The sequence below is a fragment of the Anastrepha obliqua genome, chromosome 4 (assembly GCF_027943255.1).
Source record: "Anastrepha obliqua isolate idAnaObli1 chromosome 4, idAnaObli1_1.0, whole genome shotgun sequence".
Lineage (NCBI taxonomy): Eukaryota > Metazoa > Arthropoda > Insecta > Diptera > Tephritidae > Anastrepha > Anastrepha obliqua.
Window position 1 is genome coordinate 2,768,162 of NC_072895.1, and position 21,881 is coordinate 2,790,042.

Sequence of the window (21,881 nt, forward strand, 5' to 3'; positions counted from 1 at the left end):
TTCGATTTCGATGTAACTTAAATATGTTGCTCTCTGGTCAAAATAATGAGACACGTATTTTTTTGTTCGCCCGAAAAAAATTTTTTTCAAGAGTTATCGGCAATTTTGTTTTTTGCCTCAAACTCGATTTTTTTTAATTATATAAGAAAAAAATTTTTTTAATTGCTCATAACTTAGTCAAAAATGAAACGATTTTAATAATTTTGGATTCAAAATGATCGTTATTACTTACACAAGCGACTTCATGTAGAAATAGTTGCAAAAAAGTAGTTGAAAATTTTTTATTTTGCAAAAAACAAAAAGTGCGAAACAGGGTGTTTACTTAAAAATTCATTACTCAAAAACAACGCATTTTAGCTACTAGGCATGCAGCTCAATTAAAGTTTGAGATGTTTTTTTGATTTGGAAAAAGTTATAAAAAAAAAAAAAATGCTGTTTTTGAAATATTGAATTTTGAAAAAATTTAAATTTTTTTTCTTTTTTACTAAATAAAAAATTTTCAACTACTTTTTTGCAACTATTTCTACATGAAGTCGCTTGTGTAAGTAATAACGATCATTTTGAACCCAAAATTATTAAAATCGGTTCATTTTTGACTAAGTTATGAGCAATTAAAAAAATTTTTTTCTTATATAATTAAAAAAAATCGAGTTTGAGGCAAAAAACAAAATTGCCGATAACTCTTGAAAAAAATTTTTTTCGGGCGAACAAAAAAATACGTGTCTCATTATTTTGACCAGAGAGCAACATATTTAAGTTACATCGAAATCGAAGAACATGACCCGAGTAGCCCGGTTGAATTGAAATGGAAAGCATCATTAGCAATGTTCATGCGATGCTGCTTTTGGTCGAAATTGAGCAGTTTTGGTACGAATATTGCGGCGACCCGTCTCATGTCCAAATCATTGAAAAAAATCGAATGGCAGAGCCAATCGATATTTCTAGGTCCTCAGCAATTTCTCTAACGGTGATTCGACGATTAGCCAATACCGTTTTCTTCACTGCGTCCGGCTCGCTGGCACGCTTTTCGTCGTTCACATCTTCTCGGCCTTCTGAGAACATTTTGTACCGCCGATAAACGTTGCTTTGGTCCAAAGTAACTTCTCCGTATGACATAGTCAACATTCGAAATGCATATGCACACTTAACTTCATTTTTCACACAAAATTTGATACAGGTTCTTTGATCCATCTTTTGGAATAGGTAAAAATCCAAGACGAGCCCAAACACGTGCAAGCAAAGCAGCTGTCAACAATTAACTGAACATTCAAAATGGCCGAACTCGTCGGCATGAGTACCAACATATCGCCATAAAAAAATCGAAATTCGAATATATGTAACCTGCGAAAATTCAAAATTCGCGATACTTTTTGAACACACCTCGTATATTTGGAGAACGACGATACAACTGCATGCGTTTGTGGGTTTGTCTAAATGTGCGGTCTTCACTGGATCTGTCAGTAGTCGAATACACATGAGGTGATAAAATGAATACTTGAAAGAAAACACCCAACACCGCTAGCAAAAAAATTGTTAAAAATCCAACGAAAGTAACTTCAAACTTGCGCTTGAAAAGCTCAATGGACCATAAACTGTATGCTCGAAAATTTTCTAAAAATTCTGTTTAAAATGTTTGAAATTTTAATGGAAATTTACAGATTTCACAAACATAAAGTTTGGATTTTTAAGAGGTTACATTATATAGAAAAATATTTTTATTAAAATATATTTAAATTAAATGGGAAACAAACAAAAAAAAAAAACAAATTGTCAATAAGACCCTGTGTATATTTTTTATTTAAAAAATTTACAAAATTTTAACTAGCTTTAAAAACCGAAAACCGGATAATTGTTTTCCACGAAAAATAAATTGTCAGATGGCTTACGCCGTTGTCGTTAAATTATTCTAAATATTTGTTTCTTAATACTAGAATAAGTATTTATCAAAATTTTGTATATTTTATTTTTATTTGGAATAAATAATATTACTACAAAACCTTATTTTAACTACAAAATAAATTACTATAAATATCTTATTCTTTAATTGATTTTTTGAGCGGTAGATTTGTGCAAGAATTGAAATTTTTCTGGTTTATGTCGCTTTGTATAGAAATCCAACATCACTCATACGCCCCGTCGTTACTTGAAAGCGTCTAAGTGGCATCTAGCAATGCGATTATAGCGATATTTTTTTTATTTTTATTTATAGCTGAGGCCAGTTTATTAATTTTAGTTGCGCAATAATCTATGCCATCTTCCTCATCAGGTCGATTAGAGTTACGTCAATTCCAAGAGCTCGTAATAAGCGTATTGTTTGCTTCCATTCAATTAATTTGCTTATACTTTTGTTGCTGTATAGCATAAGAAGTACCAAATGATTAGGCAACAATGCGAGAGCTTTGTTTAATTTTAACTAATTTATTACAAAGCGTTGATTTCCACTAAGCATAACTTTTCTGAAACTATATTCCACTGTGTCTGCGCGGTTTGCATATGCAGAAAATATACTTAAAAGTAATTATTTACTTAAGCCTATGCTTGTTTGTAGACTGGAAACTTCATTTTAGTTAACTAAAATGGCAAATAAAGAATTAAGAAATATTTCACGCTCAACGGAGCGTCGAAAAGGCTCATTAAATTTTAATTTACGCACATTATTTGTTTTACGTATTCACGTCGTTTTTAAAGGTGTATATGTGTAAGCGATTTATATATATGTAAGTGTGTATGTGCTGCCAGTTGGGCTATAAATTGTTCTGCCAATTTTCTTGCGCATATAAGGAGGAACTTTTACATTGCCAAATGACGTAGCATGCTTTTAGGCGATAAAATGTGTCGTTAACACAAATACATATACGCCGAAGAAATATGTATACACTTATAAATAAATGTTTAAGAAAATAGCAGCCCAAGCACGTTTCGGCTTATCCGACCGCAAACAAAAGACGTTGACAAGCGCTCGCAGACAGACTCCCTCACCTAAAGCTGGTGGAAATGGTAGGGAAATTCACTTTGTAACACGCACAGAAATATATAATAGGTACAGTTTTGGTTAAAAAAATAGTGACTAGTGTTACAGGGAAGCAATCAGTGGCGATGTAGGATGTCAGCGCTTTTGGCGAATCTAAGTGGAGCTGGGAGATCCGCTTTTGAGACGTCCTCTAGACCCTCAAACAATGGGTCTCCCAGGCATTTTAAACGCGTTTTTAATAATGCCGGACAGACGCACACAAGGTGTTCTAAAGTTTCCTTAACCTCCTCTCTGCATTTGTCCGTGTTAGCAATCCCTCCTCTTCAATTGTAGTGCGAAACCTTCTCTCCCAATTAAAGTACGGAGTCATGTACATAGTCTGTGCAACCTGAACTCCACTTTCCTATTGAGCTGTGTCCGAAGGTTCTACAGGTGAATTACGCGCACTTACTTTTATTTAAATTAATTTAAGTAAAGAAAACCATACTATTGTAATGTAATATTTTTTAAGTATATCGTTACTGCTATTTTTTGCGCCTTTGCCTTTCTTCTGTGCATGCTTCTATTGCTGGGATAGCAGCTGTACTTATATTTGTGTAGTTACCTTCGTAAAAATATGTTGTGACAGACATACGTTGATGTAAAAAAACACATTTTACATATTGCTTTCGGAAGTGTTGGGGATATTTTACGCTTTGTTATGGAAATTTACAATTCTTCTTAAGGAAATTCAGGTAGCTGGTAAACCCTTGGGTAAGTTGCGTGGCGTGCTGAGCAGTGTGGGACACTTTTTTTATGTTTGCATTTTTTCCATTTCATTGAAATGGAATTTTTCCTGGCTTTTCTGCTTAAAGTGATCTGAAATGTGTCTCATGTCTTATCAAATCCTCGAATGCCTGAGTGCTTATTTTCTAATAAAGACAATTTGTCAAGCGTCTGCGTAACTATCGAGGTAAGAATTTACCTTTTTTGCGGAATTTTTTTATTTATTTTTTGGTTGTAGCTATAAAGTTGCATGTAAATAGAAAATAACTGAACTGCCGTTTAATTTGAAATATCTTGGAATGTCACTACCGTTGTAAAGATCATGAAGCATCACAAAATTATTAGTTAAAAAACTCTGCCGAACCCCACCGAAGTGATTTTAAGGCATATTGTGACCGCAAGCTCGCACACATTGGGTAACACAATGTGTAAATAAATTCAGAGAAAGAATTTTAAGCACCCCGTTATCATCGCCCAAAACATACTAAGAAACTTTGCTCAAGCAAAAGCAGCAATGTAACAGTTCTCACTATACAAACACATATACATACATATATATCGCCTCATACAAATGAAAGATGGAAAATACTGTTTGCCTTTTCTGCAAAAGAAAACTAGCAATTTTCGGAACAGCTTCTACGATTTAAGAAACGGATCTCAGTGTCATCATAGCTTCAAGACTTTTGCTGAAGAGCAAATGTTTGTTATTAAAAATATATCTTTGGTTGTTCAAAGAAAACAACTTAGTACTATTGCAGGAAGGCCGAATTCCTCGAAGAATAATTGCATCATCGCTTGCAGTATTTTCAAGAAGTATTATTGAAACATTTCCTGGAAAAAAGTGCCACATACGTAATCCAGTGACACATAGGAAAACAATTTTGGCTCAAACTACTTAAAGGAAATTGGTTTTTCGATTTATCAATATTTTCTGACGCACACATTTCAAGGCCACTGGATGTAAACTGACTGCCATATCTGTGTAAATTTTGAAAAAAATAAATAAATATTCGGAGAAAATGTGCATAACTGCAATGTATGAGAACAGTTACAGGAAATGAATATACGCAGAGTAGATAAGTATGTAAAACGTTATAGCAAGTGTCTGGTAATACTAGATTTAAGAACATGAATATATTTTCCATTTTCTAGTGTCGCCATTCTTGCGTGGCGTGTGCCATTCTCCAGAGTAGGAAAAAATATGAAAAATCGTTGCGGCTTGTGATGATCAAACAGCGCTGACTTGTATGAAATCTGAACTGCCATAGCTGAAAATATGATACGATTTGTAATAATGGAATTGAAGTGATGACGGTTGTGTTGCACAAGGATTGCTGGTGACTGTGGCATGAGTTTTCACTTAGCAAAAGCTGTGATTGGTTGTATTGTGAATGCCAACTGACAATTTGCACTTACGCGTACAATAAAAAGCCACAACAACACACAACATCCACTTTAAAGCCAACAGAGTCCCGAGTAAATCAAGTGTAGCCACAACAACACCAATAACACATCGAAGAAGATTATATAGCTCCAAATAAAGGTGAGTTCGCAGAAAAAGCAGAAAGTAACACACAAATACTTATCTATGTTAATACGAGTGTATGTCAAGTTTGTGGCAGCAGGAAAGATACATTAATGCTTGGGAAAATCTTCAAAGTTAGCGGAAAAGCACGAAATGGATTTATGCTGAATTTGTGCGGCAAAAACTGTGGTGTTGAATTAAAGTGGCAGGAAATTTAAATATGCTAAAGGGCTTGCAGTTAAAGAGAATGGGAATGTCACTGCGTTTTCTATACAAACCTTCTCCACAGATAACAGAACGCGACAAATTAGCAAAAATATAAGTCAACACGATTAAACGCAGACCAAACTTGCCCAAGACTTGCCCAATCCAGATGATCGGATATTTTAACGTGGATTTAAAGTTTTCACTTTTTGGCCAAGAGTATCACCAATTAAGTTATCGAAAATATGATGGATAAAACGACTTCCAACAAAAATGTTTGTCCTCAGACTCTTACAGTCGACAAATTTTTTGTAGTAGATTTTGAAAATAGAAAAAATCAAGTATCGTGCAGTGGCTGAACTTTTATTTTTAAAAGGTTTAAAAGCAAATGAAATTTATGAGTGAATTTTTTTTTTTTTGACTTTATTTTCTATTCTGTCTATACTTACAATTCTTAGAAGACATTTTACAAATATTTGGTTACATTTAAGAGTGGCTTTGATTTTAGTATTAAAGAAATATTTCCAGTGAAATATCCTTTCTAATAAATAAATTCAAAATTTTATAGATGGCTCTTGGACGAGCTGAATTGGTGTTTTTCTTTTCAACCTTAAAAAGATACATGATAGTGACATGAGGGTAGAGGCCAGTTCATTTGGGTGCGATTGAAGTCGATTTCGGTATTTACTGGTTACATTTTGTACTTCCTTTTTTATTGAAGGGATGTCTAAGTCCCGATGAATTTGGGCATTTGTCACGTACCACGGAGCGTTGACTAGGGTGCGTAGAGTCTTGGGCTGGAAACGCTGCAGGATTTCCAAGTTTGAATTTGACGCAGAGTGAATATTGAAAGAAGAAATATGAGTTGTTGAATTTAAACGTGGTCGTAGAAGCCTTGAAGACGATCCACCTCAAGGACGTCCAAAAACAGTAACAATCATATAGAAAATCGTAGAAAAAATTGAGAAATCGTAGAGTGATTGAAAGAGATTTAATAAAAGCCAGAGGCATCTCATTGGGCGGTGTAAGCCATATTTTGACTGAAGCATTTCTGCATTCGCTAACAATGGAACAAAAATACATTCGAAGCGATTTTCTCATAGAGCGTTTTCAAAAGCATAAAGCAGATTTTGTGCATCGTTTCATCACTATGGACGAGACATGGGTCTATTACCATGACTCTTAATCCAAGCAAGAGGCTACAGAGTGGTGTGAACCTGGGTCTTCGCCTCCGAAACGAGTTGATGTCCACAAATCGGCCAAGAAGATGTTAACATCAGTTGTTTGGGATGCGAAATTGATTTCGTTTGTGGATTACTTGCAAACTGGGAAAACAATAAATTCTGAATATTATTGTAATCTTTTAGACCAGCAAAGGGGAAAAACTCGTGAAAAAAGACCCAGCTTGCAAAAGAAAATAATTCTTTTTCATCAGGACAATGCACCGTGTCGCAAGAGCATTTTGACAATGACTAAAATCTATGATTCAAAGTTCGAATAGTTCATGCCTCTAACGACTTCTATCTGTTTCCAGATCTAACAAAATGTATGCGTAGGAAGCGTTTTTCATAAAATGATGAAGGCATAACAGCAGTGGGAGCGTATTTTGCAGCCCTTTCAAATTCTCACTTGGATGGAATTCATGAATTGGAATCTCGTTAGGACAAGTGGAATTCCCATAATGTTCGGGGGGGCTGTACTGAATAATAAAGTGCATTTATAAGTTTTGCAAACACTTACACTTGTGCGCGGTACGGCATATTGATTCGAATGGCACTCAATTTTTAGGCTTTGCATGATACCTATCTAAATAGTTAGTATCGACTCTGAGATCGAAGTCCAGAAAATATTTCCCACATCTTTTGATGCATCTAACCAGCCCTCTAGCGAGACTGTGTTTAGTCTTCAAAGGTCATATAAAAATCTGAAGCGTATTCTTCGAAATGCAAGGTGTTTTGACCAAAATTTTTTAGAGTCCATAAAGATTTATTTAAATATAACTTTTTAAAAATGGATTAAAATATTAGTTCTATCTCTCTGCCCTCTATTCACGTTATGGCCCTACTTGCGTACACGGCTCCCGCTTTGCTAAGTTTCTCCCGTTTTTATTTGCTTTTTTATCGACCAATCAGCTGTCGAAACGTAACGCAGGATTGCAATTGAGCTATAGTGGGATTTACTCCGACTGTGCTACCAGACTGTTCATTGCACAAGGCAATTGTATATTTATTAGATGCTGATACCTGCAACTTTCTCTCAACCAGAATTGCTGGGACTAGACGGGAGATCTTTTTTAACGTTTATTTTAGAAATTCTTGTGCAAATTAAAATTTCGTCATGAATTAAAACGACTTAGGATTATTAGTCACTTTAGTTGGGAAGGAAGCTTCGAAGCGTTGCCAAAGTCGATTTTGTAGTCAACTTCTTTAATCCATTTCGGTGCTAATTTTAATACCTGAGTGAAATGATTTCAATTATTAATGATTTCAATAATGTTTGCAATGCAGAAATTCTACGAAAATAGCAGTTAAGCTCTATTCAACTGAAAGGAATTATTATTATGATTTTTTCTTTTGCTAAACCGAACAAAAAATTTAATATTATTTTAGTTGATTGAATGATGAATGTACTCGTACACCGCTTCCGTAATTCCCAATATGCGGTTGATAGTTGGGTTCATTTGTAATTTTAAACCCAGCTCTGCCAAACACACATACATTCATACTTACAAGTATAACTTTTTTGTTGGCTTCATTACATTGCCTATTCGGGCTTATAAATATTCGATGTGCTTGTATGTGTGTGTGCTGGTGAAAATTTTTGTACACATTTATGGCTTTTTGTGGGATCATTGTGAAGTGCCCACTGTCGTTATATTATTATGAATTCAGTTGGAGTTGTGTGTGAATTTGTATGCAAATGGCTGCAAGTATGAGTGAGTGTTGAGCGGCTCGCAGCTGGCGCTGATGAAATATTTATGCGAATTCAATTTGAATAATATTGAATATTTCATTTCCAATAATATGCAATGGTCAGTTGGTGGAAAATCGTTGCGCCACACAAACAAAAATTAAAAAATAAAAAGTAAAACAAAAAAATAAAAAGGCAAGAAAATGAGCTGATTGCTATTTTTTTCATAACTTTTGCGTAACGAATTTTTATTAACTGTTCATTTGTGGCCAGTTACTTAAATTACACGCACGCACATACATATGCATGCAGACTGTGGCCTGTGAAATTTTTTAATTTGCGTGCAGGTTTATGCGTGTGTGCGTAACTGACTTTGATGTGTTCGAGAAATTGACGTTGACATTCGAGTGGCGACTGCTAAATTGCTTGTCAAAAGGCATTTGTACGAATATGTGGCAAGTACACTCGTATGCACACAAATGAAAGCAAATACCTACATCAGAGTATCCTTGGGCTTACAATTACAAATTTAAAAGCTTGCATACGTGCATTCATATGTAAGTGTGTGAGTGAACCCATCAGCTTGACACTTCATTTCACCTTTGACACATTTCTCATTTATCGGTGTTGAAGGCAAATTACTTTCTACTTTGAAAATCTCATTTATTTTCGTTTCGAAAATTAATTTCTGTTTGACTGTAAAGCCATTAATATTACGGAATTTACTGTTTAAATGGTCTAATTAAATTTGCAAATAAATTAGCTAAAAGTGAGAAGGAAAAATTAATTTGACACTTTTATTTGAACTTTTGAAGAACACTGAGAAATAAGAAACTGAAGAGCCTTCGGATGGCTGCACAGTACACATCCTCACATATTAACAAATGTAAAAAAAGAATCTTGCAAGGGAAATAAAGCAAAATTTGTAAAAGTCAAAGTGATTTCCAATTAATTCCCTTTAAGTGGGGGATATGAAATCAAAGGCGGTATACATATAATGCCAGCAGCTGGTTACTATGGATATCAATGATACCCGACTTATTCAAAACCACATAGATTCGCCAACAAGGCTTACACCATTTATTTGGTACTTGGTTGACCTCCTTCTCTTTTTTGTTGGGTGCGTCTTGATTGGGTGCCAAAAGTGCCGGGACCTCTCAGTTTAAGCCAACTGCGAACGGCGAAAGAGGTTTTAAGGGTTATAGCCGAAACACACTCAGAGATTTGCCATTGCCTGCCGAGGAATGATTGCTATTAGGTTTGCTTTAAATAACTTGGACTCTTGTTTTATTGCGCCACAAGCCCAGAAGTTATTCAGTAATTTCAAGTAGTCACGCAGTCCAGGATTTGAGTTAGTCACAGTGGAAGTATCAGGTCAGTCCATAAGTTCGTGCGTATTTTACCCATAATTTCACTTTCGTACGATTTTTGAATACAAAAAATTATTCGCAGAATATAACGGAACTATTTATATTTTCTGTGATATATTGTGCATTCAACAAGTGATTTTAATCGCTATTAAAACAACTACCCAACAAAAGCCTGGTAAAATTGGCCAATCCATTTAATTCACTGATCCGACATCCAAGCCTGTGAAAAGCTGTGGAGATAATTATATTGCCAACCAAAAAAGGATCCACATATTGTTCCTTCATACCAGACAATCTCCTTGTTGCCACAAATTTCAAAGCTATTGGAAAAGCTCATTTTAAATCGCTTAAAACCAATCATTGAATCTCGTAATATGATGCCTTCATACCAGCTCGGATTGCGTTGCTCTTCACCATAGACCATAAAATTACCAATGAAATAGAAAAATCATTCGAAGAGAAAAACATGGGCTCAACAGTCTTCCTGTCATTCAGTCTTCCTGGACGTCACACAAGCATTCGACAAGGTTTGGCAAGAAGGCCTTATCAACAAATTGAACTCATGCCTTCCACTTCAACACAGTGCCTTTATGAAATCTTATATAATTGAAAGCTAATTTCGCCTAAAATGCATGGGACTTCTAAATTAGAGAAAATAAACGCTAATGTGTCGCAAGGGTGCGTCCTTGGACCCTTATTTACCTTCTGCTCACGAAAGTTGTACCATTACCTCTAAGAAATTATGGCCGCCACTTTTGCTGACGACACAGCAACCCTCGAAACAGTAAAAACCGCCAAAGAAGCGACAGCTAAACTTCAAACTGCTATAGACGCAGTAGAAAAATTGACGAAAATTTGGCGAATAAAATTGAACTATATCAAATCAATTTATGGGAAGTTTACCAGAAAAGCAAACCATCTCGGAATAATGCCGCAGGTCGTACGCAAACACGGCCAAATATCTTAGTATAACCCTCGATCCTAAGTTACATGGGGAGGAGCATATAAAAATAAAACGAAACGAAACGAACTTAATTTGAAAATAATAAAAATGAACTGGCTCATTGAACGAAATTCAAAACAAAATAATACAAATTTGGGGCTGTGCCAAATCTAAAATAATCCAAAGACTTCAAAATAAAATTCTCAAAAATATTGTTAACGCCCCTTGGCACGTTCGTAATACAGATATTCATAGTGACCTTAAGAATCCTACGGCTGCTGATGTTATTGAAAAACAAGAAAAATCGCACCCTATGAGCCTCCAGATGCACGTAAACGACAGCAAACTTCTCAACACCGCAGGCCTAACCCGACGACGTCAGCGAAAAAAAACCATACGATCTTATTGGTTGTTAAAATAAAGGAGAGATTTTAAAATTAAAGCCCAACAAAATTGTTAAAACTATACTGCCTTTACTAGTAGTGTGAACAAACGTTGTGGGTAGTACAAAAAAAAACTGAAACTCCATGGCTTGCAAAACTGCATATATAAAAATTTGAATCAAAAATATTGAAAATTTGTTGACAATTTTTGGTTATTTGCAGAATTTTATTGAATTATTGTGAATTTTGAATAAAGTCTGAAACTGTTCTACATCTACATTTTTTTTTGTTTTTTTTTATAATAAAAACCCAAGTGCAATATTTGATAGTTTTCAGTAATTTGTAAAGAAGATTAGTTCGAATGGGTAGTGCGAGTCCGCCAGCCTTCAGCAGTTACTTGAAGAAATTGATTGCTCAAAGAAATTTTGACGATCTTTGTTCCCCATATTTATGACTTTAGCATGAAAATCAGCATCATTAGCATCATAGTTCCTAGAGCTCTATTGCGTTCTGTTCCCAGCTTTTTCTTTTACTTGCTGCCACGTCAGGTTTTTGTTCACAGCTTTTATTTAACTTTCTATGCAACGACGCCATGAGTTCCTAGGTCTGTCTCGATTCCGCTGACCCTGGGGATTCCAGTCTAGTTTTTGCCTGCTGAACTCCGTGCCTCTCTTGCTAATCCACCACCACTTGGGCTCTCTGATTTCTTGCGCGAGTGGTTTTTGTTGGCATCGTTGGTGTAAGTCGGTGTCCGATATCCAATTGCTTGGCCACCAAATGTGCGGGAGGGTTTACACCCGCAGCCTAGGGGGTTTACAAACAATTGCAGCTTTTGAACGATTTCTGCTGATAGACACCAACATTCCAATTGAAGATTCGAAGTTTGGTATGAAGGCTAATTTGTTTGTACAGCCGCACTGGTCGGAGAATAGCGTTTCTCGCTTCCTTTAGCCTAGTCAAAACATCACTTTTGCATCCCCCATCTGCGTCCCCCGGACGCGTGATTCACATTTATTGCCAAATATTTTGTTTTCTTTACATGGAATTTGAGTGCAGCAGTGTTAGAGTGCCTTACCAGATCGTTTAGTTTGCTTTGCATGTCTGAGAAAGCAGGACTATTTCGTCCACGAAATCTAAATCTTCAACATGTTCTATAGAAATAGGGTGCCACAACGATTCCCTTCTTTCTCTATAATCAATTGAAGTGGTTAGAATTTCATGAATAACGACCTGGAAATAAGCGGTGATGGGATGCAATTCTGCTTCGCACCGGCTTCTGTTCGTATGGGCTCTGATAAGATTTCGTCATGTAAAATTCGGCATTCAAAAACCTCGTATTGCGCCTTGATAAAGCTGACAATATTGTAAGGGATTCCTTTCCGTACCAGGGCGCACCACATATTTTAGTCGATCAAATGCTTTCCAATAGTCATTGAAATACAGAGATTCTTTTAATTTGCTTATCTGTTGGGTGATAATGCGGGTTTTTAGATTTTTGACTGCGAAATCCAACTTGCTGGCGTCAACCACTAACACTTTATTCGATTTTTTTTATTGCCTTTCACTACTTTTAAAAATAAGTAAATAACAATAAAAAAATCCTTTGAACATATTAAAAAAAACTCCTTTCGACTTAATTGAAAATGCTTTAATAAAAGTACTCTTAATCGTTTTCAGCTCATATATATTCCTTATGTCAACACTGCACATAACTACGTAATTCATTATGTCCGAAAAATATTTTCTGCAGACCAGAAAACGTAGAAATAAAAGAATAGAGAAATTCAGCCGCGAGCAAAAGACATTTAATTCACTCATTTTTTGGCTACACTGCTAACGATTGACATAAACACATAATTAATTAGTTATACGTGTTTAAATATTGCAGAAAAAGCTAGTAATTAAGTGGATAGCTAAGTAAAGACTATGCGGATCACAGGCAGAAGAGACAGCTCTCAGGTGCAGCGAGAGTCTAGGCAACGTTGCCATGGCAAGCTGAATAGTAGTGCTACTGCTTTATTAATTACAATGAGTGCTTATGTATATGTATATGTATGTACACATATGTATAAGTGCATACATTTGTTTTGCCATGGACAGTACGAATGATTTTCCATTTCCAGGCACCCTCTGGTTTTTTTGCTCCTCCAAAGTTGCAAAATGTTTACTGAGTGCTTTGTTATTCAGCTAATATCAATAACAAATAAGAATAAATGCCACTTAATTGAGTTCTACGAGCTCATTAAGGTATCGGCAGCAACATAAAACAACAAATTTTGATTAAAGCAATGAGAAGTGGGCGTTCACAACAGTGTACGGTTGCTACAACACCAGAAATTATGAAGCAAATTGATGAAATGTAACGCAATTAATAAGGCGATAATGCGATTTGTTGAGAAAACGCGGTTAGTTGGGGAAAATTAATAAAAGAAATCGGTGAGCAGGAAATGGCAGGCGTAAGAGGTAATTCATGGAAACCGAATGGAGAGGGGGGCCTGAATGAGAGCTTATTGCTTGATGGCGAGGATACACTTCCACATATAAGCACATGGAGTGGTCGAAGGTCGTATGAAATGCAATTGTAATTAAATTAAGTGAAATCGAGAAGTAAATATAGGCATGCTCGAGTGCAGAGGGTCACTCGAGAGTCAGTATGTTGTTAAGTTTGATTTTACGAGGAAAAAGACCGGGTTAAGTGAGGGAGATAGAAAACACATTACACATTTCTTGCCTTTGGTGCGTTCAAATAATATAATAATAAAAAAGGATCAACTTCATTTACTTTATCTAGGCTCGGCTTATGCCTAAGCATTCTTCGATTTCGCGGAAATTTAGTACATGCTTTACTTTCACTTGAAGAAGAAGAATTACGAAATACGTTAAAGATTGGCGTATTGCCACCCTAATCCGTTTGGGGGCCGAAATGTTAAATGTCTTTCTATTTTGGTGAAATTCCGCTAACATACTGATTTTACTTAAAAAAAAAGTAATTCAGAAAATTCGTATGGATTTGAGCACTGCCACGTCCACCATATATAGACATACATATATGCAAGTATAATTGGCGCTTCCTCCTCCCATTGGTGGTGTGCGTTGTTCCACAAATGGAGGCTGCTTTTTCATGGCCCGGGGGACTGTTATTGTCTGCCGTGGGTCGAATTAGAAAAAACCCGTTTCTATCATTTTGGTGTTTCATACGGAGATTTGATCTCACGAACTTTCGGATGGTAGTCACGCACTGACCCATTCGGTTATGGTGATCGCAATATATTCACTAAACTTTGTAGTCACCGCCATTAGCTGTAATGGATTTACATCTTCGAGTCATGCTTTGTGATAATTTCTGTATCAGTTGTAGAGGTAATTGGCCCCAAATCAACCGAATATGGATTGAGAACTGTTTGACCGTCCATATTTATTTTCTTTTGAGTTTTTGTTTAACTATTACCTTAAAATCGTTAACAAAGGAGAACAGAAGGAGAAACTTTGAGTAAAGTTACGAGTTGCTCCAAAATATGAAAAATAAGGAAATTACAGCAGCGATTTGAATGAAGAGCTCAAAGACTGATTGCATACTCAGATGACATTACTATAGTCCTTACAGGAAGGTGCCTATCTACGCTAACCCCTCTTATGAGCGACGCTCTTAAAACGATCCTTAACTGGGCCATCAATGTTGGCTTGAGCGTCAATGCTGAAAAAACGACTTACTACTCCGCATGGATATTACCGTCGCTCGATGGCGTCTCTGTAGCGCTGAAATCCTGGCTCCAAGTATCTAGAAGAAATAGTGGACAATTACTCGACGTGGAAATTCAATATTGAGAGAGGGTGAAGAAGGCCACGAACGCCTTATATGCATGTAAAAGGATGCTTGGAAGCACACGGGGGCTCTCGCCCGCTTTTATGCACTGGTATTTCGCTGTAATTTTTAGAACTATATTACTACATATATGACATATTGGTGTGGTGGAAGGCGGTGAGGAAGAAAACATATCTCAGGTAAAAGTTGGTAAAAGGTAAACGTTCAACGACTCTCCGCGCTTTGAATTGCGGGGGCTATGAAATCAACTCCAACGGCAGCTCTCCAGGCTATCCTCAACCTAACACCGAGATCTCTATGCAGAAAATCGGGCTGCAAACTCAGCTGTGAGGCTACAAACTACCGAACAGCTTACCTCTAGAACCTTCGCACATAGCTCTATTACTGGGAATGCCACATCCAATTCAGACTATATGGCTCCAGTTATGAGTTTTGGAAAACCTCTAAAGACCGTTATTGAAGACGGTGGATGCCGCAAAGGCTTGGTTCCGAGGTGTAACACCATCAATGTATTCACTGATCGATCAAAAATGGAAGAGGGGTTGGCGCTGGCATATATTGTGCGGATCATCAATAAGGCATTTTAAGTCCCTAACTATTGTACTGTGTTTCGAGCTGAGATATTTGCTGTAAAGAAAGCAGCAGAGTTTCCATGTACAGACGCAACAATTAACTGCGCAATAAACTTCTACGTGGATAGCCAAGCGGCTATAAAAGCGATAAAATCATACTGGGTATCATCCAAAAATGCCCATGAATGCATGGAAGCAATCAACAAGCTCGCTCGTAATTGCAGGCTTTGCGTTTATTGGGTGCCTGGGCATATAGGCAACGAGGAAAACGAGACAGTGGATGGAATAGCTAAAGAAGGTGTGAGGTTTGAGGGGGATTAAATAATTCAGATACAGATACCCTCGCGTACAATTCAAAAATAAATAGAGGAATGCCTGCTAAGAAAAGCTAAAGGCAGATGGCTTAGCTTACTAGATTGCAATGTTTCCAGGATCGCGTGTAAACATGCATATGATGACAAGTATACTAAATCGGTTATATCGTTCGATAGAAGGAACTGTAGAACTTTAGTTGGTATATTAACACTGCGCTGCCTAGTTGTAGCACACGCTTAGAATCCAAATTTAACCCTTAACGACATTTGTAGGAAATGTAATGAGATGGGTACAAGAGACCGAAACCCTGAAGCATCTTCCAAGCTACTGTCCGGCTCTCTCGAAAACTAGACTGTGCTTTCTGGGCGCTCTCAGCTTTGAAAGGCTAGAGTCAACACTTAACTGGAGCTCCAGCGACTCCTAAAATTCGCGAACAGTCAACTAAAAATATAAACTTTGATATATTCTAATCTTGATTCTAAATCGTTCACTTTGAAGACACTGAAATGCAATGAGTCGTACATAATTGCAAAATTGTTTTGGGATTAGCAAATTTGAGGTATTTAAAGGTAAAATCTAAGATTTTTTTCATTTTAATTGAATTTGCAAAATCTTTTTTATTTGGACCGCACTCACATTGCTGTGAATTGCTGCGTGTCTTAAGCAAAGTTGTTCTTTGATAAAAATATTTATAAAGGGATGAGGATATTAATAAAATAATTAAGAAATAACTCAATAGTAACATCCATTCCCACTAAAGCCGCATGAAGGCGACTAGCAGATATTTTGCGTATTCCTATGGCACCAATTGTCGTGCCTTTCCCTTTTAAGTCCTCACAGTTTCTAGTGAAAGTGCTATTCGCCCTTATATATATATTATAAACAAGTGACGGGGGTAAACATACTCAGTGGTGGGCGTTGACTTAAGAAAGAATACTTTTTCGCATGAACAATTATATGTTAGCTTATCCCTGGTGCGATCTCCCAAAATTTCTCCCATATATTTTGCTATTAGTGCCTACGAGAACATCAAACATAGTAGGCAGAATGGTGAAAAAATAATTGAAAATATTTAAGGTATTACTATGGACCAAAAAAACCAAAAGTTTCGCAAATTAACGGCGTTGGAGATGTGAAAAAGAAAAATTTTGATGTGATTTTCTATCTAACTTTTTTATTTTATTTTCATTTATTTATTTATGTATCTTCATTTTACTCTCATCCTTATAAACCGTTTTTGCATTGTTTCACAACTAATAATAAGACTATTGAACCTTTTTCAATGAAATCCACTCAAACATTTTCGTTATTCCCTTAAAGTTGGTATGAATTTAATCGATACAGCTTAGCTAACCATTGCTCGTAACTTGAGCAAAAGCGATACAACGCAGAGCTACATAGATCGCAAAGCTGCATCAATATCAATGAAGATACCTAATTAGTCAACTTGCTGATAAATTGAAAGAAATTGCTGCATTAACCAGCTCAGCGTATTTTGCTTGTCTGCTTTGTTGAACTTTGTTGGATTGCATCAATGCGAGCATTTGTTTTATTTTTGCCTTTGTCTGCTTTTATCCTTTGTACAATAAAATTCTTCTTCTTCTTTTTCCTGTGTTCGTTTTTCTTAGAAAAGGAGTATTCTTTTGACGAGCATTGTATGAGCCACTTGTTTTTGGTTGTCAATCAATGTCAATCAAATCAAATTGAGTCAACTATGTCTGGTGATAACTGATTGCCATCAGCTTTTTGGCTGCGATGAGCTCAAAATGTTGGTCGTAAAATTCTTTGTAACTTTGAACTCCTTTTTCAGCGTACGTAATAATGTCTTATGTGAGTGTTTTGGGTAATAAAGGTGACTTATTATCGAAGATAACATAAATGTAACCTTCTTCGTTGTGTGGAAACTAAAAGTAGAAAATCAATTTTGAATCTTATATAGTATTCCCAACATCTTCTGTGCCAGATGGGTACTTCGTCCAATTGCGACTCTATGTGACCTTCACTTCCTCTTTCGTGTGATGCCACATTCCTATTGTATGGTGCAGCAGCGTGGACGATCCCAATATTCAATGAGGCGCTCATTGGAGTGTTTGAAAGAGAGATTCTGCGGATGATTTTTGGATCTTTGCACGTTGGCGATGACTAGTTTCGTAGACGATGTAACAATGAGCTGTATGAGCTTTACGCCGATATAGACATAATGCAGCGAATATAGTCTCAGCGGCTTCGTTGGATGGGTCATGCCGTCCGAATGAATACAAACGCTCTGGGTCTGAAAGTACTCGATGCGATACCAGCTGGTGGTAGCAGAGGAAGAGGAAGGTAGAGAAGGACTCGGTTTCAATTGGTGTGCCCAACTGGTATCGATTAGCACGAGAAAGAAATGACTGGTGGGATTTCTTGAACTCGGCGAAAATCGTGGTAGCGGCTATCGTGCCAATTAAGAAGAAGACGCCACATTCCTGAATATTTTAGAATTTTTCCTCTAACAACCTTCTTTTTTTCTGTGTAAGCACGCCTATTAGGTTATGTAGGAGTGGACCAGAATAATGGGAAGAACAGGAAGAATATTTAAGATTCGGAACGAACGCTCGTGAGACCTGTAGAACACCCCAGTATGGAGCCTTAATTACGTCTTTTTTAAATTACTGCGTCTTGTAGATTGAAAGGGTACTTTCGTTAAGAATTAATTTTAGGAGGAAAAGCTTGATGCAGTCTATGGCTGTAGTATTCAATTACTTTAAGCCTTGTTGATTTTTTGCTACAGCCAGTGAACGAAAAGCTATGAAAGTGTATTCGAAGTCAAGTATCTTGGTGTAATACTTGACCCCAAGCTCCACTGGAAGCCGCACATAGAAAATCGAGTTAAGAAGGCTAATATAGCCTTCTACGCCTGTAAATCTATGTTCGGCAAAAAATGGGGCCTCAAGCCACGTGTCGTACTCTGGATGTACAACTTAGTGGTTCTGCCAATTTTGACATACGGTTGCCTAGTTTGGTGGGTAGCTCTTCAGAAGGGCTACAACTTCACTAAATTAGAGAGAGTGCAGAGAACTGCATGTGTAGGCATCACTGGTGCCTGTAGGACATGTCCCACCGCTGCGCTCAACGTTATTCTCCACTTAATTCCTGTGGATCTGCAGGTTAAGTCCATTGCTGCTCAGAGTGCTATTAGACTGAAGGAGTTTGGCCTTTGGAGACAACTCCCTGTAGGGCATAGCAGCATCTTGAAGCAGATCTCCCCTTCCTTCTCTGATATTCGCACCGACCTCTCCATCCGCAAACTGTGCTTTGAGGGTTGTGCTAGGGCCATCTTTCCGAGCAGGCAAGATTGGAAAGAGGGGAGAGTTGTTGCGGATATAGATGCCTCTGTTTTCACTGACGGATCCAAAATGGGGTCTGGAGTGGGAGCGGGGGTCTACTCCAAATCAGCCAGCATTTCGGTCTCCTATAAACTGCCGGAGACAATCAGCGTCTTTCAAGCAGAGGTCTTCGCGATCCTGCAGGCATGCAAAATGCTTCGGGATCGCTGCTGGGAGGGAGACATTAAAATTTTTTCCGATAGCCAAGCTGCAATCAAGGCACTGTCGTCGCCGAATTGCAGCTCTCTTCTCGTGAACTCCTGCAAGGAGGAACTCAAACGCCTCGAACGTGCAGGAAACATTTCCCTCATCTGGGTTCCTGGGCACAGGAATATAGAGGGAAATGAAATTGCCGATGAGCTTGCCAGGAAGGGGGCGGCAGAACCAAGTCCAGCTGCCCTCTTCTCAGACATCGGCATCCCCTTGGCCGTCGTTAAAGGGAAACTACACAACTTCTTTCTAAGAAAGGCGCAAGACAGATGGAGGTCTGTCTCATCGTGTGCCATTTCAAAAGCACTATGGCCTCAATATGACATAAATAGAACGCTTAAGGTGATGGGAGCTCCCCGCCATTCAATTTCCAAACTCATTGCGGTGATCACTGGCCACTGGGTGATCGGCACTCACGCGGAGAAGCTTGGAATTCCGTACAACCCCCATTGCAGAAGCTGTGGGGATCCTGCAGAGAAAGAGACTGTGGAGCACTTTCTCTGCAGATGTCCGGCCTTGGCGGCTAGGCGTTTGAGATTCCTCAGCATCCCCTTTGGGGATGACTTGATGAAATTCTCCAGCCTAGATCCCTTTTCTCTCCTCCGCTACATCAACAGCACTGGATGGCTGTAGACGGGCTTATCTCCTACCTTAATCCTTTCACAGGTAGTGGTCCACTTTATGGTATCAAAACGGCACGTAAGTGCTACTTGTAGTGTACCTGGGGTACTCTTGCCATCTTACCTACCTACCTACCTATTCGAAGATAGGTTAGGTTATGTTACGGTGGTGGACGCTCTCAATAAAGGTCTAGAAAGGTTTACTTAGACCTGGAGGCCTAAGCATTCGAAGGTTAGGTTAGGTTGCAGCGGTTGTACACTGTGGGACACACTTAAGCTCATAGCCCATTGTGATGCCGCGTGGGGAACTTGTCCCTATCTCTTTTAAAACCAGTGTTAGAAGATCCCTGATTTCCAAAGTACTGAGAACTTCCAAATTCATTAAAAAATTGTCTACCTAAAATGGTAAATATACGTCTGGATAGAGCAGGACAATGACACAGAAGGTGCGAGATTGTCGCTTCTTCTTTCTCATCTAGACAGCTGCTGAAGTGCCCCTTTATAATGGGTATCAGTGTCCTAAGACTGTGCTTATTTTGGCTTAGCAGAGATTCTGTGCGTTTCGCATGGAGAGTCGACCACAATTATCTGGCGATTCTACAGGCGGGTTAATTACGCCATCTTTCATTTGCTGCTCTGACATTTTCTCAAAAATAAATAGTTTACATGTTTGTAAGGGCAGCCTAATAACTGTGTTCTCCTCAGTCAACTTGGTGTCGAGGCTTGCTACTTCATTGGCACTACAATTCCCCTGCATGTCACAATGGCCAGGTTCTCATGTTACCTTTAGATGAAATGACTCAGCCATCTCGTTAAGAGATGTGCGGCATTTCATGGCTCCCTTTGAGGTCGTCTTCTGTTTTGTGAGGGATTTTATCGCCACCTGGCTATCAGTGAAAATGTATATACCATCTCCAGGTATCGCATCACACTGTACTATTATTATTGCCTTCAGTTCAGCCTGAAAGGCACTACAGTAGTCGGGGAGCCGAAAACTGAAGGAGATCACCAGATGTTCGGATTATACACCTCCGTTCACCCTGACATCGAGCTTTGTGTACACATTGATGGCTTCGCTCTGTCTCACATCGTCCCGTTTCCACTCTTCCTTTGAGGGCAGGAGGGTCGTGAACGTTGTAATGGCAAGTATCGGACGGACGGCATAGTCCAACAATCTGGGAAGCCCCGAAATACTACCAAGGAGTTTACTGTGGTCGCATCCCGTGTTCAACCCAATCGCCGCACAACCTGCAATATACTTTTCCTGCAGCTGAAGTTACCAAAAGGACTAACAATACTTTCGCGCTGATGTTTTTGTCTGACCGTTCACACGCCATGAACTTCCACGCTTCAGATTATCTGCTTCACAGCTTGGCCGTTCCTGCCTATGAAGCAGCTTTCGAGCTACATAAATATGCTTACTTATGCTTACACGAATTGCAAGAAACTTAATTTTTAATTAAAAAATCCAATGAAAGTGCGCGGACTTCTGGCTTCTGCTCAACCGAAGACGGCGATGTCCTTGCTTGTTGATTTTAAATATAATTTTCGCAATCACTCCATCACTCAGCGCAGATCTTTCATATTCCAATTAATCCCATTATTAAAAAAAAACTTGGTGGCTCAATCTTCATTAAAATTCTCAATACACAACGCAACTGCGTAACAAATGTACATTTCATTTACACTTAATTAAGAGCTCATACAAACAGGATTTCTTTTGCAATACCAGATTGCACTTAATTGTAATTTCGTTCCGAACATCGAATGAGGCAGCAGTAATGTATTGCTTACACATGCGTGTATGGGTGTGTTAGTGCGTAAGAAATGTTTCCATTACCCATGAGTCGATGTAAATTATATCTTATGAGTTAATTTGTTATGTTGAAATGAATTTTCTCTTATGGT

The 21,881-nt window shown here is 37.9% G+C and overlaps 1 long non-coding RNA gene across 1 annotated transcript; it reads left to right on the plus strand.

The window, feature by feature from the left end:
• The first annotated feature begins 3,593 nt into the window (after positions 1-3,593).
• Positions 3,594-5,785, plus strand: LOC129245145 (uncharacterized). The gene is made up of 4 exons (XR_008582400.1): positions 3,594-3,724; positions 3,826-3,923; positions 3,975-4,816; positions 4,889-5,785. It is a non-coding gene; the product is annotated as an uncharacterized LOC129245145 (long non-coding RNA).
• The last annotated feature ends 16,096 nt before the right edge of the window (positions 5,786-21,881 follow it).